We start from the raw sequence: 16,876 nt of genomic DNA on the forward strand, positions 1-16,876 counted from the left end.
CTGGTATTTTTTTTTTTTTACCAAGGTAGCCAATGTTTAAAAAAGTATTACGCACGTGATAACAATCAGCTACAAGGATGAAAGTGCAACTGAAATGAATGGTGAGCTCGGCGTACGAACTGGGCTGGGTCGATATATATATATACATATATAGTGTCTTTGCTCTCTGAACGGGATTTAGAGCGGGACGCCTGAAAAAGAGGAGCTGATTTTCCGGGAGACTTTAACAGAAACAGGACGAAAGCTGGTTGCGTTTCAATAAAACTATGGCCTAAAGGGTGAACGCGATTTAAAATGTTGGGCGACTCGGCATCCGCTGACGATGATTTGGCCGAGAAATCGGTCGGTCGGGGACCCCACAGTGTGAGCAGGGATGAACGGCTTACACAACGATCAAGAACAAAGCACAACAGGCCTACGTGTCGAGAGATACTAACGATTCCCCGAATAAACATCAACGTGAAGCATTCTTTGTAGCAGCGGTATCAAGTTATGTGGGAGCTCGAACAGTCAACAACCAGCCGAACCTGGGTCACACATAACAGACCCATACGTTTAGGGATCCAATTCTGAGGCATTATTGATTTCAAGGTTGATTTCAATTTAATGGTTACGGACGGCAGCAGGTTACAACGAACAAATAATAAAAGGGGGTCCCACTTAATATGCCGATAGTTGCAAGAAAAATGGAAATGCAGAGGCGAGGCGGGACTAACTAGAAAACATCCGTTGGGACAGATCGTATATTTGTCAGTCGGCTGTGGGAATAACTAGAGTCAACGCTCATTCGGGCAGCTGTCTGACAATATATTAAAGGGCGATATGAAATTACGCTTGGATATTTACCGTAAACGTGCAGACGGTAGTCAGGGCGAAAGGCGCCTGCTTTGGAGCGAAGTGCACACATGGAACGAGTAGACTGTGAAGACTCCGAATGGAGCCTACGTACAAAGGAACTCTGGAGGGGGCCGATTCTTCTATCATATGTCGTCACTAAGCACGGAGTAGCTGTCACCTTTACCAAGGGCAAAGACCTCCAAAAAGCAACCGAGTAGTTTTTCGAAAGAGTGAAAAGACAGAAGCGGCTTGAAGTCGCTGGGAACTCACCGATTTCTTCAAAGATGCAGAACGAAAGGTAGATGGAGAGCGGATGAAGAAGCCAAAGACCAAAACCGAAATAGAACGTTGTTATGGAAGTTGTATCTGAGAAGGTCGCCCCACAGTCTCATTTTTAAACTTTCAATTTTAATTTCCTCGGCATTTTGCCTTCTCCACCATAAGCCAGCAGTGGTAGATCGTTGAAGTCTAATAGTAATACGCAAAATCATTTAAACGGTGCTTTTTCCATCGGTGACCAGTCGACGAGCATCTTACAGACATTTGAAAAACCAGCTTCGCCACCCTATCATTCTGTCGCTACTGGAACAGCTCAAGCTAATGCGGCCGCTATAGCAGCGGCGACGACGACGATAACAACAAGATATAGTCGGAGAGCGAAGGAAAAATTTATGCGGATAGTGCCCTCTGCGTTCGGCCGCGGGCACTTATAGCTACTTGGCTGAAATAGAGTGAGTGACCGCGAGCTTCATACAGTGACAACAACGGTAAGAATAACAACAACGACAAGAAATAGTGGCCCCCTTGTTTTTAAACACTTCCCATGGTAATAAAATACACATGTATGTACGTACGAATATTTTTTATCCTTTGAGTGGAAGGCCACGTGTGTGTAAAATGCATCCCCGTTCCGGAATCGACAACCAACTGTGCACATAACGATAAAGCGTACGATAAAGCATGATATACACTCTATGTTAATACACAAGATCTAATTATATATTAATAGTAGTAAGATAAGAACATATAATAACATGGATAACACGAACGAAGTTAGGCAATGGCCCTTTAGAACATCCACGTCTGTCTTGTCGAGCAGCAATAGAAGTGTCATTCGTATGGGAAATATGGGATTTTGGTAGGCGATGATCGACTTCCGCCATACACAGTCTGCCTTGTATTTCATTTGGTATTACCAGCAAGCGATATATATTTGTCTATTGCCACACATAAACACGGCCATTTACATACTGCTATTACTTAGGCCATCTGCTATTGCATAGTGAATCTCAGCATTGCGCGCAAGTTTTCGAAATAAGATGGTTTAACAATTTCAGGTTTGGACGCCTTATCAGTTTAGGCGTCACGTGCATGGACTTCCAAACGTCAACCTCATGTTCCGTGCAAGCTATCTGCTCGACCCTTGCGTCTGACCCAGCCGCGACCATTTTTCCGCCACCTTACCAAAAATTCAGTGCCCAGCTTACAAGACAACACTGACGCCGTCTTCCAATGCAGCACTATGGTGCTGCACAGCGACTGGAAAGCGTCACCGTTATCACGGCTTGTTTTTCCACTTAGCATGTCGCTCGTTCTCTACGGATCACTGCTATACCGGACGCTAGTCATCATGAAGGAAGCCGGCCCAATCATTTCAGGTCAGTTCAGATTAGCCATCAAAGTTACGGTGGTGACAGCGGTGAACTTCTAGAGAATCGAATGCAGCTTGTATTCCCAAAGGTCCAATGCAATAGCTGGCTTCGTTGTTTAGTCGATTGGCTGCGCGGTTGGTGGTGGCTCTCCTGCGCCAAGAATCGGTCATCTGTCGCCCTAGCGAATTGAGGAACAGTCACATGAAGCCATTACGATCGAGTAAGGAGAGTCTCGAGAAGAGACGGCGCCGCCGGAAGGAAGGTCGTTATGAACACAGATATCTTATGCAGTGGAATTCAGCGATACCAAAATGACGAAATTTCCATTGGAAACCCACGGTAACGGTAGAAAGGGTCTGGATTAATGGCAATGCTTCGACGTCATAACGTTAATTCTTTTCTTCTGTAGGCCCCTGCTTAAATCACAATACAACTTGTATTCACCCTATGTATATATGTAATAAAAAACTAGGGGAAACCGATCTTTCTGTGACAAAATTTTCCACGATTTATATTTGGCTATTCGGAGCTACTTAACGTAACTATGTTGAAAAGCACGGAGGAGGCGTGTACAACTTAGAACCTTAAACTCAGCTGTTGTAATCAAAAAGCTTGACGGTAAGGTGTTCCTTTTGCTGGTAATAGTCGCACAAATTGTCCCTTGGGAATACAATATTTGCTCGCATTTGTTCTATACTCAACAAGCAGGAAATCCATTTTTCACTATATTTCTCATAACATATACTTGACAAAATTTCATATTCAGCTAACAAGGAAGATATTGTCCGTTCCCTGTTTCGCCCGAGGCTCCCCCCCCCCCCCGAGAGTTTCCCCCCTCGTTCTTCCGTTTGACAACTTGATCTGGTCCCTATTCTCGTTTTTAAAGTGTCGCGCCAGTCCTATACCGTTAAATTTGCTAAAAGTTTCCTTTTTCCGTATTTTCACTAAGGTTACAGTCCTACACGACATGATCGCCTCTAGTTTCCTTGTTATCATACAGTCATCGATAGGCAAGAACTTAATGAAAAAATGTCTAAACCTTCTTCGCCCAGTTATGAGTGATCTACAGAGGTGTTTGGACAGCCCACGACCACGTCGTATCATAGCGTAATAAGCAAGCCAACTTATTTATTGTACACAGAGATTAAAGATACACGTATCTGATAAAAGTTTACGCCGTCCCTTGAAAAAATTAACCTTACTGGTTAGCCGGTGCTCAAAATGTACACTACGACATTTTTATCCGTTGGTCTGTTTCGCGAAGCCGGATTAATCCTGTCTGGTCTAACAAACAACAAAGGGCCACATAATTTGATAATGAAAAGGAAAATCAACCTTATATTATGGGGCGCTATAGGATTACGTAAAACAAGCGCACCATATAATTCTATAAACCCACAGGGGAAACAACAATAGCCGCATAGAAACCCTGTTACTCCAATCGCTATTTCATGATAAATAATGCACCGCATCTTCCGCCATCATCACCGCCGCCATATCAGCATCTTCGCCAAATGCAAACATGCACCGAAGAGGTATGGGCTGTCTATAATGACGAGAAATCCTCGGTTTTATCAGTGAAGATACCGCAGCAGCTTCTACGCTGCTGGCGTCCGTCGCCGTATGCGTACATCTCTAAGCGATGCACAAGTTCAAGGGGATATTGCAGCTGCCATTGCGGCTGTAATAGCAGTGACTGTATGATATTCCCCTTACCTGTATCTTCATTTAATAGACGCGCCAGTCCTGCTAAGGTAATAGGAATGTATCAAACACGTCTTCGATGACACGGCCAGCGTCTACGAGCATAAATTATCTATGAAGTCATCTTTGGGTTCTGGTTTTTGAAAACGTAGCGGTTGAATACGATGGCACACAGTAATCGTATACTGATGCTAATTGAATAATGTAATAACGGCACGGAGAAAGGGCAAAAACGAAGGTAGCAAATACAACGGCGCTGATCGAATTTTAATTGGAATAAGGTAGTACTTATAATACGAATATGCTTAAGTTAAGGCCAAATGCGTCCACTGATGTCTCAAGTAAGTTGTGTGAAACAAAATTAATTCAACTAATCGCTAGTAAGCTCGCACCGAATAGCTGTGGGTACAACGGAAAGTTTTCCTCGACCGAACCTTTGCCTCAAAACTTCCGTCTCTAAAGTCCCCTTGGACCCCACGAAATACGTGCGCACATTCAATGGAGTGATTTTGTGTTGGCGGTGGTAGTCGACTCCCTCTGTTCTACTCGAAAGAGCCAAATCTCGATTCGCTTCGGATTAGTAATTACGGTACAATTTGGCCTGCAATCTTGTCCTATGGCCAGAAGGTTGTACCCTTTATTTTACGTACAATACGTCAGAACAGATAACGCAAGTCTATACGATTAGCTTCGAGCAAAAGTTACTCTGGTAAAACGTATAACAAACGTCTGCCGGCTCAGAGAAATGGCCAGAGGACATCGATGAGGTTGTTTTCCTATGCCACTGTCCAGTCCCATGTCTTACAAGTGTGCAGACGCTAGATTGGGTTCCATAGAGTGAACCGCTCAACACTGCCCCAAGCGTAACAACATTATTATGGTAGCAATCAAGTCGTGCTGATGTTCGGTATACCATATACGACCAGCATCGCTATTATATGTTCTCGATAGGACAAACATTAAGGAAGTAATTCATATCATATCTATAGAAAGTGGAGCATCAGCAGCGCTCTCAAATCATCGCTGCTATGCCCATATTCTAGATGAATTTATGCAATGATTAACCGAATGATTTACCATTGCCCCTAGGTATGTCAATATCTGCTAAGGGGGCGTTTTCGGCTAGACGACCCTTGAAAAATATCCGAAGTATCTAATAATAATTTTCGCGTTATATTCCCACCGAATAACGCATCCGGTCATTTATGTAGTGGAAATATATTCTTTTCCAACAGTCTCCCATATGAATTTACTAAATGCGCGATTCTTGGGATACTTTGGCTATTCAGTAATGATGAACGTCTTTGAGTCTTCTCTCTTCAGTCACTGAGTTCGTTTCGTGATCGTTTGGAACCATTATAACAGACGTGATCGATGAAGACCGACTGTCGAATCTTATTCCTGCTGTTGAAAGAAAGTATAACGTTGAAGAAAAACGATTTATCATTATTATCATCACTTCTATTATCAACAAAATGATAATGATAATCGCAGTGATTGTAACTATTACGGTTATAGGAAACTTTAATCGGCAAAGAAGATTCGCATTCTCATCAGTAGATTGTTTGTTTGTTTGTTACCACAACATCAGTAATTATAGGGTAGGGTGCGATGCCGTTGATGTGGCCAGACACACAATGCAGATAAACAAAGCAGTTCAGTAATGGAGACTAATATAAATATTGAAAGAGTGCAGACCCGAGAACAGCATCAGCAGTCAGAAACAACGGAGCTGATTGGGCCGCACCCAGTTAGCCGTGGGCAGACTGGTGGGACAATCCCAATACGGTGTACGGTGAGTTGGGCATATCGCACCGTGAAAACATCACGTAGCAACGGAATGATTTGTTGATTGGGAAGCTGGACTTCAATGCATTATTGTTAACGTCGCCATTACTGTCTTTTTTGCTTTTGTCGATCATCGCCAGTCTGTTCGTTAGCTTTCTGATAGAGCGCACGTGATCAATCTTATTATCAGATACCATTGCTTTTGACGGCATTGGATGATTTCAATTAGAATACGAGTCAATATTATTGAGTGGTTCGTTTTTATTGTTTGATAATAACATTTTTGCCGCTAAATAACTACTCAAACGATAGTAGAAATAGACACATTAGAGGACAGGGCTGTTATACTCAATAGTTCAAGGAGCATGGTACCTTTGATAATTATCGAACGCCGAGAAACAGCTTCGGTGTCTATCCAGCCAACGAAGTTCACACCTGTAATATTCATAAGAGGAAAAAATGCATTGATAAAAACACGAGTATAAAATAAATATACTAATTCATAATCGGTCACTAAACGGTGAAACAATTTCATGCCTGCTAAATAGAACTTTTTTTTTGCTATTGCTACATATAGCAAACCTGTCCTGATCGTCGATGAAACAATAGTTCTCAATAAACACTTGTTCTCGTTTATTTCATTGATACCTCTGTACTACTCAATCTATTCTAGACAGAATTAAAGGATTTTATATACTTACGTTGTTTACCGTCGAAGCGGAGTGTCTCTCCAATTGAACTTACACAATGCTGATACAATATATCGTGCCCCCAATCGAGCAAACTTTTCCAGCCAAGGATCCCAGGTTCGAATCCCACCTTGATCCCAGTAAAGGTCTTGATCGTAATAAGGGAAACAATGGATATACAGCAATAACCTGCGTCTTTCCAGACTGCCTGCGTTTAATACTTCTAACGATATTGAAGCAAAGCTATAATGGGCCCGTCATCAGATGGACAGCTGAGACTCAGCTATAAAAAAGTTTTAATGTTATATTAAGTGTTCATAAAAAACTATAAAGTGAATCCCGATGAACGGTGCTCCGCGTAACTGAATACAAAGCATTTGCAATACTTCAATTTTTCAACAATAGGATTTCAATAGCTATATTGTTCTAGCTACCTCGAATCGAGCTCTGAAATCCAAGTTTCACTGACCAGCTGTTTTCATAAAAATCCATACAAGTAGAAGGTACATCATTTATTCAGTACGTGTATGCTTACGTCGGAATGTACCAGGGAGGAATTGAAACGACGTCACAATCATTCTTTTTGTCGGCCACATTTCCTTTCTTCGCGGTAGGTCCATGAAATCCTCAAATTTACACACCAATGATATCAATTCTGATTAAACAGCTATGCTGTTCTTTTCCCTACAGCCCTATATCTATATATATATATATATATGCGCCTGCCACCCTGCGCGAACACTGCTTGCATAGATAAACAGCGGTGGCAGGCGTAAAAAAGATGAAACAAGCCCTGACAAGTGCAGATCCTCAATATGGTTACCTTCGCATAGGATGACATCATATGCTTCGTGAGATTAGCTTAATTTAATTCCGGGTGCATAGGGCGCAAGCCGATGGTCGGAGCGGTCCATTTCAAAACAAAAAAAGCCGCTTCCTTATGCCGATTAGTCTTCCACAAGCTTCACGAGTAGAAAGACTCCAGCACCAATCGGAGTGCTTTGCCTCTTCCTAAGTCTATGTTTAACCTTTTTTGGCGTAGAAAATCCGTGACTGACTGATACTAACGGCTAGCAAATATGTCTCGCGTAAAGGAGTGAGTTTTTTTCCATTTACCCACATTTTCTTCTTTTCTACCCATCTAAACCGATTTTACTGAGGACGAGATGAATAAATAAAAGTGTAACAAAATAGCCGATTCAATGTCTGCTATTTCCGCCGACGTCGTCGCCGCTAATGCTGATACGGCAGAAGTACGGCAAGACGACTTTTATCTCCATCGAAGGCGACGTACGTGGCGGTGTCAGTCCGTCTACGATGGCGTAGCAACAAGAGACTGACTCTGGACGAACGGCTTCCGCGGTCGCATGAAAAGTAGCACTTTACACAGCTAACGTCGTCCCATTAGCACCATTAATACGAATCGACCAATAGAGCAACGCTGCACAGTGCCGAACAATGTGATCAATCGGTAATAGACGATGGCTCTGAGTACCATCCATTGAACGTTGCCAGAGCCGAGTTCATTCATATAATCGCGAAGAAATAATGCGACACAATCCAAAAAATGGTGCCGGCGACAGCAACGGCTATGCCGTGGGGGCCGGGGGGCGGAGAAGGAGGCGCAGCAGCAGCAGCAGCAGCGACGGTAGCAGGCAACAACTAGAAGTTTCCCGATATTCTTGCTGATGGAGATAAGCCTGTGATGGGCCGGATCGTAGGTCTAAACTGAACATTAGGACATCGAGCGACTGAGGGCCGGTATAGTGAAGCCACATCGGCGAAATCCTCTCTATTTGCTGGTACTGCTACGCCTATAGTGTAGAAGAGATTGAGATTCGGTGAAGGGAAAGAGACGCTCCTTTCCCTTTGGGTGGTAAATGAATCGATCTTAGTGTGGAATGGCTAAAGCGAGCTAACCTATTTATTCGGTGACAATCGCAGTTAGTCCTTTGTAGACTATAAGTAGGCTCGGTCATATGGCAACCCGCGTAAATGGTGCAAAGTCCCAGTAGGAACCTTTAATGAAAATACTTCACTCATGCTTGTTTTTAGTTTACTAGAAAAACATTATTTAGATAGGTCTTAAGTTACTTGTTGTTTCATTTGAACATGGCTCAACTTACTATTTAATTGTTTGGCCTTACATCATGGTACCGGAGCCTGATGCTTTGTGATTTTCTACTGTCGACCCAGACACTCTTTCACAGTGAACTCAACTTGCAGTCCCTATAAAGGAAAACTTGCCTTCAGTGAAACATGGGTAGCTATTGATTAATAACTACGTATCTGTAGTTTGTAGTGTGTTTTAGCAAAAAAATCTACCGACATGTATGTTGAAATTTCCACATGTTGGTAACGGATTGGCAGTGTAGCTTCCATATTAGAATTTGCCTATGATCCATTCTGATTCACAATGACGGTCGAATGCTCTAAAGATGAACTGTCGTAAAAGTTATACAACTGACAAACAAGAAGTTGAAACTGAATAAAATTATTCGATAAAAGCGCCGCCATTATTATTTCGTATCGTCCAAATTTCTTCTTTTATTCCTCATGTGATTATTCTGTAACAGTCTTGCATTACCTTTGAACTCCACAAGCAACGGATTTTCGCGCCTTCCTAGCAAATAGGTCAAAAACGCTATAACTAATTTCAGCCAAGTGAGTCATAATCATTACTAGGCTCTCATATTCAGCACTCAAGAAAAATCAACGATTCCTCTTCTACTTTTCTTTTTTAGTTCATGTTATAGCTGCAGACTTTTCCTCATTTCACCTCAATGACAGCAGCCCCTTAATGCCTCCCTCCCTTCGAAAATAGCCCGTCGTTTCTGTTTGGTGTTGCTCGACATCGACGTCACCTGCGCGATACGACTCGTTTAGTTAATTCAGCATCATCTTCCGGTTTGAGTGATTTCATCCAATGAAAGTTTCGACATACCTTCGAGGCACAACTAAAGAAGAAACACATTGGCGAAGATCTGGCTCACCAGTTTCAAACATCAGGACCAGACTGAGACCACGTTAGGCGCATGCTTGCTTGAAGATCGGAGTTGCTACAGCTTGTTCCCAGGGCTATTTTGGCTTCTCGTTCGAAAACATCCCTTCGTATAATAATGTTTAAGTACACTTCGTTCGAGTTTGTGCTATCTCGAATGATCCATAGAACCATGGCCTGGTAGCTGTTAGATACAACTCTTCCGTTAGAAAAAAAAAAAAAGGGTTGCCTGCTTTTTCTGCAATTAGATAGATTCTATTATTAACAACTGGCCTTTCTTGTTGGCAGTTCGTACGCATCTTGCTATGACCCAATATACACCACACTTCCAGTGTCGCATCCCCACACATAGGTTGAAACTTGTTATGCCATTTCCGCATAACATGTATGATACTATAGGACTAGCTATAATCTCTCCTAATAAGCAAGAGAACAGTGACCATATCGTGTTGCTGCTAGTCAGTGGTATTATATAATATCTGTCTTTAAATTCTCGGTCATTATTACAGTGATTACGGTCCAATTTTATCCAGATATATTCTTAATAACGTCAAGAATATGCTAAATGAATAGCTGCCAATCGACAGACGCAAACAATTTTTGATACGCGTCGTGTCAAAGCGATCTCGCGGCAGCCGTAAGGCCAAACTGACAACAAGGACAAACAATACAACAGCCATTAACGCCGAACTAAACAACTTCCCTAATCAAATACTTCGGGTAATTCATTATTCTTCATCGCCCTGAGTAGCGATGCTAACTTTACGCTATATTTGTTATGAGATCGCCACCTTGCTGAATCCCACGTCAACGTCCATAGACGTTTCACCTGTGGCCTAAAAGTCAACTCTATTATAGCTACTTGGTCGTATTTCGTTCACGAAGTTCCACGGCGCGAAACGAGGAAATCAGGTTTTCTCAACGTGACAACCCACCCTCTGCTGAATATAATTATCGCTGTGGTTACGCGATCGCCTATATTTTGGTAAGCTCATGCCCCACAGTACTTAGGCGTCTCGATTTAGCATTACAGATACTTTATATCGCATATTTACCTCAATGATTATCTTACATGAAAAATGGCAGAAGTATAAACGCATACTGGGCGGGCCTGTGTCAGGTGTGACGAAATCAAAGTAGAAAATATAACATAGTTGACAGAAGACCAAATAACGAAGATACTTTATGATTTACTAGATACTGATGTCTACGATTTGGGTCTGCTTCGGGGTGCGCATCCACCGAGCGACAGCATCCATGAACGAGGATGCCGAAGAATGCTGGTATCATCGTGTATAACATATAATGCTCCTAAATGAATAACCCAGTGAACTTGGATCGACCGTTCTAGGAACTGTCCTATCAGCCTGAGGCAGGCTCGTGAAGCCGTCATTTGTAGAACATAGAATAGCATATAAAGCTTACGAATGGCAGGTTATTATATATGTACATGTATATACTTGGAATGTTACCTGTCGATGATGAATGAATGAGTTTGATCGATTGATAAATGAGAAAGCGGTCTTTCGAATATGTGTGTTTACCACGCCGGCGACACAAAATCAAGGAGCTGGCGTTCTGTCTACTCTAATAAACAAATTAGGATAGCACCTCTTAGGCGCTGCTTTTAAGCATTTTAACAACTGTCGCCGACATCTGTACTTTGCTAGGTAAGATAAACACGCTGATATCGACGAGAATTTAGTGGAGGTGGTAAGGAGATGAAAACCGAGCTTAGGGTACTTCAAAGATAGTGTGTGCCTAGTAAAAAAAAAAAACACAGTAGGACATCATCGGTTAATATTGAAAATGCTAACGTTGTAAAGAATGCGTATTAGTAACTAAGTTTAACTTTAAGTACACATCTATATGAAAACCGTTGTCAAAGGTCTGATCAACTGATATAGTTATCCCGTGCGAAACGGTTAATGTATACATTCTTAGACTCGGCTCCATCTATGTTAATTTCCGTAAGTTATAGCTTACTTTTATGGAAACTAGTAGTTCTATCTGCGATCTGTGCCCAAAGGGCTAAGCGACGGATATTAGTGCAGCTTAAGATTCGCGATTGGTAAATTTAGTTGTTCGATTGGGTAACGTTGCCTAGGACTTGTTACAGCATAATGTCTCATCGACAACTACGACGAAGCCGTATTTGAAGCGTAAGAAGGAACTGAAAGGGTGGCGCCGAATACTGACAGCGCCGGCTTATAGAGCTAAATGACGCTCCTCCGAAGCTCCGGAGTTCCGCAAGAGATGTTCTCCAGAGTCACGCAGACATCTGTGAAATATCGCCCAACCCACCTACGGTTTTGGGTGGTTGGCGCATCTTCCGGTAACAGTAGCAGACGTCCGCTCTGACGAATAGATATGGAGAGGAATAAATATTAAAAACAGAACCTGTGATTCACCTATTTTTTTTTTCTGAAACGAGAGCAAACCTGTAAATGAGACGCCGCAGGGACGTAACAGCGAACGGAAACACTTCCCCCACCAATTGTGCTCGCCTGTAAAACACATGGACCAGATCGGCTCACATTGACGACTGATGGCACAGGCCAAACGACTAGCGCCTAGATAACTCAGTTAGCTATTTACTATATAATTGCAGGTTGATACGTATCCTTAGGTCGCTTAATTGACAGCGGTGTTGCCAGTGTGAACAACAAAGGATCCACAAAAGATAACTAAATTTGAAAAAATCACGCATTTTATGAAGATGACAAGAGATATTTTGTATCTAGCTAGGACGCCCTATTGTTGATAATGGACCTGTTTCATAAATCAATAAAAAATGTAACAGACTTTTGCGTTCATTGACGCCGTTATCTTTTTACGACGCCTCAGTAGATAACCCATTATTCTTACTAATATTACTATTAAATAACAGTGATCGAGGCCTTTCCAACATTTTAAGAGACAGATGTGCGAAGCCGATAATCTTATGGCAACGATGCCGACGATATACTGACAAATGAAATAGAGTCTTTTTGTAATAAATACGTTTATCGAAACACTGTTTATGTATAAATGCAATATTGTCCGTAGATTACTTATATAATTCCACTAATGTAAAGAGAAATTCGATAAGCTCTTCAGGACTGCAGAGGACTCAGTTCTTCGACGAGGTAAAGGTACATATTATCCTCTTCGACCGTTTTTCTGAGAGGCGGAATAAATTCTAATAGGCTTCAATGCGCGTTCCGTCCTCGATGCATTTTTATTACTGGATGACGCCACATAGACGCGGCGGGCTTAGTATCTATTCCTTGAGGTAGAAGGAACATTCGTCTGTTAATAACAGCCAGTAGTGCATCCTCACGCAAATGGCGCTTGAGGTTACGCATTGCGGTGCGCCGCTTTCCTGCTGTTACTGGGCTATATCAGATACAATTACAGATAGTTTTTGCATTATAGTAAATAAATTTGTTTTTTTGTTGTGTTTCTTCGCGCTGAAGGTGTAAAGCCAGCATCGACTTTTGCTGATGGGTGACGACGGGGAATCAGTCGGTGGGAAGGGGCTTCTCTGGCCGCACTTCATAGAGAAGTAAAGAAACCGCGACGACAATCAATCGACCATTGAATTGTTTTTGAATCTGTTCGTGAACTCGCTGAAGATTTTCTGCTTGCGTTATCATCAATATCGAAAGGAAAACGACACATAGCGTGAACTGTAACAGCAGATACAGATAATAATGAATATACGTTCACCACTTATATGATACATTCTTTCGACCAATGCTCGCTTTAGCCGATGAGTGGAACATAAATCGTCGGCGGCTGATCCCATCGAAACAAAACATACCTTTATGGAATCGTTGTATTATTAATTGAATTTTAATGAGTTAAATAAACAAGTATTTACAAAGCTTTAATTGGGAAGGGGGCAAAAGCACTGTGCTTGTAGATGCGGCGAAAATGCATTCTCAGAACGAACAACGCACCGGTGTCGATAAAATTGGTCAGCTTATTCGAGTATGGCTTCTGTAGACATCGGGATCCCGCTGACCTTAGCTTAGGCCATGTATATGACCTAGTTCATAAGCGATGTCTTCTATGTTTGCCTTTTGCGTAAAGATTGATTTTGTAATATATTCATGAAAGTGTTTTTACCCTGCACGCCACGAAAAAACCTTATGATTATGACATTTATGGTAAGAACATCTCGAATGATCAATAGATATTTCTCGCTGTTTTTATTATTTAATTCAACATTTTTTGTAATCTTTTTCTGTTCGGATTCCAAGAAGCGCTGGCTTCGCTCGCATCGATTACACAGTGATAAGAATAATTCCCGATCAGAAAATTGCCCAGATCAAGCTACAGCCATAAAATCATACAGCGGATCCCATCCAAAATGCTCACGTTATAATGATGTTCTAGAGAATATTAAAACGATTAGATGCCGCCATGTCAGGTTTGTGTACTGGCCTCGTGTACGACACCATCAACGAAATGGTACTAGTTTGCCTCACGATGATACTTTTTAAAATTGATTTCGTATAAGAACCGAAAATCGAAGTAACTAACAATCGATCCATTATTACTTTGTCTCGTTTTTTCTCCGTTAAGTTGAAGTTTTCTTGTCGATCAAACACTGCTTCGTTGATTTCAAGCCGGTCGAAACAACCGAGACGTACAGCCGGGTTCCTAAATACGTACCACAGTTGAGTATCGGCGGTATTGTCACCTACGTTGCCACCGAGATCTGGGAAGCGGACCCAAGTCAGTGTACCCATTGATGGCCGGCAGAACGTAAGGCTAGATGGACATGTACAACCGGAACAACATTGAGAGGTGCAAAATATAAAACAAGAAGACTTACACTTCGCAATTAAGTTGGCTTCCTATCACTAAAATGGCACCCAACGATAAAGTTTGCTATGCCAAGGCGATCAGAAAGAGGTATTTCCCAAAGCTTTCCAAGAGGCAGGTTCCAAAAGCTTGAAAAAACTATCTCAAGTCTATGCATCTAAGGTTCGGTGACTATCTTGGTCAGAGGCGACTTACTATCGGACAAATCATAGATAGAACATGCAGGTAGACCGCAGAGTACGACGGAGTCTAGTTTCGTGAAGGTTTCCTCGAAAGAAACCGCATCTAACGGATTTTCAATGTATTATGTGCACTAGAACTACTAATGACGAGGCCTCGACAAAGGGAGTTAGTTCCCAACACAACTAGGATACTTAACTGCTTGCCGATTTTGCCTACGATTAAGTGGAATGATATATCGAAATTATTATGGAGGCGTTTTTTTTTTTTGCTAAAATTACTGCGCAGGCTTCATCCGCTGCGCTTCACAGTCGATGCGTTGAACAGGATTATGTGCCTGTCAAGAAGGTCGTTCTTCGTTCTAGTGAACGAGGCGTCTGGCAACAAAGGAACACTGCTTTATCAGCAGGCGTTAACAAGTTTAACATCTACCGGATGTACAACGATTTTGAACAGATCGGAAAATGGCTAATATACTTTAAGTTAATAGACTGTGACTAAAATGAACAGAGATAATTATAGCACGATAGCTAGAATCTTACTCGTTTTTAATCTGTGTCGTCACTGTAACAGCTAACAAATTTGTGACGTTGCCAACTTTGTTACTAATTTTTAATTAAATTTGGTAATGGAAGCATCCATTAGAAAAGCGTAACTCCATCGGTTTGCTTCTAAGCTTCAAGGTGCGCGACGTGGATCTCTGCGGCGAGAGATTCCCTATTCAGCCATACGATCGAGCGTTTTAAAGTTTAGTGAAATTTTGATAAAAAAAAATTCACAAAATACAATCTGATTATGATAAAAGCGCAAATTCTATCGAGGTTCATAGAAGAATTGTCCTATTCAACATACGTTATTGAAAGGAACGGCCTAAAGGTGGTTTCGTTCTATGCGAAAGATGCTCTTCGCAGAAGAAGTCGTCGCGAAGACTGAGCAAGACTGACACGCCATCGTATCGCCAAAGGACCAAGCGTCTGTCACTAAATAGTTTCAAACCATTTGAAAACGTTGTTAACAAAAAATAAACTCGATGTTTGGCCGCCGCACGAATTGACCTACAACAATTTTCTCAATCATACTTCTATTTGCCAAACTCTATAAGAAACGTAACGAATTTGAGCTACTTCCAAGGTGGCTAACCACGAATGATGTATAAACACGGTCCCGCAATCTGCGACCAATACGCGAGCTGACGTCAAATAACGTATTTGCTACTATTGGAAAGCAATAGCGTATTACAAATTTGTGCCGCTCGACAGAAAAATTGAGGCGGACTTATAAGAAGCCATCGAAAAAAATCGTCCGAAAAAACTAGTGGTCGTCTTCCACTGTGATAATGCTAGAATACCTACATACTTATCTATTTGGTAAGAATTTGGCTAGAAATCATTTCAACCCATTTGCCATGTAGGCGGGATTTCGCAGAGCTCTCTTAATTTACCTTCAGTAAACGAATGCAAAAATTACGTATCATACTTTTTTCACTCAGAAGCCACGAAAAGTTCTACCGTAATGGAGTTATAGCGTTAGCAGAAAAACGACAGAAAATACCGTATATCTAATTTAGTGTTGCTTATTTACTATATAAAAAGAGAAACTTTGCTTCACTTTTGGTTTAACTACAATTAGACGGCCAAATATACAAAATTATACTAATTTAAGCTTTATAGCTTGAGTGTATCGACGCCTTTGAGCATCTCTAGCCGACGCTTTATGATGCAAAGATAGAAACTTCCGCGTGCTGAATTTAGTCCAGGCCGGCAAAAAAATCCACTGACCTTACTGTTAATCAAAACTAATAATAAATACATTGAACGACCGATCGGCTTAAAACATATGGACGGCCAATATAATTTCGAAGAGATCGGCACTTGGGATTAAGTCATGGTTCGTAGTTGCACACGCAAACAGCGAGCCATAGACGCGCGCACAAATTCACCAATACCGACGAGATCTTTCCTAGCAACGAACTACCCCAAATATGTTGTTATCAAGTGTTGTACCCCAAAAAATCTATTGACAAATAGTGTGTTCACACGCGAGCCAAATAGATATCGCACAGCAACCAATCGGGCCGCATCAACTACCCAATATACTGGGAATAGCTGGAGCAGCGAGCACTGAAATGAACCCAACGCGTCTGCCATATACACGACCTATGGCCGTATGCTCGGCTCTGACATGCACGCTCTCACCGTACTGCGTCTCTC

The 16,876-nt window shown here is 41.8% G+C and overlaps 2 long non-coding RNA genes across 2 annotated transcripts in view; one reads left to right on the plus strand and one right to left on the minus strand.

The window, feature by feature from the left end:
* Positions 1 to 934: 934 nt before the first annotated feature.
* LOC147752443 (uncharacterized) lies at positions 935 to 2,987 on the plus strand. The gene is made up of 2 exons (XR_015314048.1): positions 935 to 1,604; positions 2,175 to 2,987. It is a non-coding gene; the product is annotated as an uncharacterized LOC147752443 (long non-coding RNA).
* Positions 2,988 to 5,746: 2,759 nt separating this feature from the next.
* LOC111268068 (uncharacterized) overlaps positions 5,747 to 16,876 on the minus strand; it is a 32,622-nt gene continuing 21,492 nt past the window's right edge. The window contains exon 3 of the long non-coding RNA XR_002684983.1: positions 5,747 to 6,416. This is a non-coding gene — a long non-coding RNA (uncharacterized LOC111268068). The remainder of the gene's footprint in view (positions 6,417 to 16,876) is intronic.

This window comes from Varroa jacobsoni, unplaced genomic scaffold, assembly GCF_002532875.2.
Source record: "Varroa jacobsoni isolate VJ856 unplaced genomic scaffold, vjacob_1.0 scaffold_1253, whole genome shotgun sequence".
Lineage (NCBI taxonomy): Eukaryota > Metazoa > Arthropoda > Arachnida > Mesostigmata > Varroidae > Varroa > Varroa jacobsoni.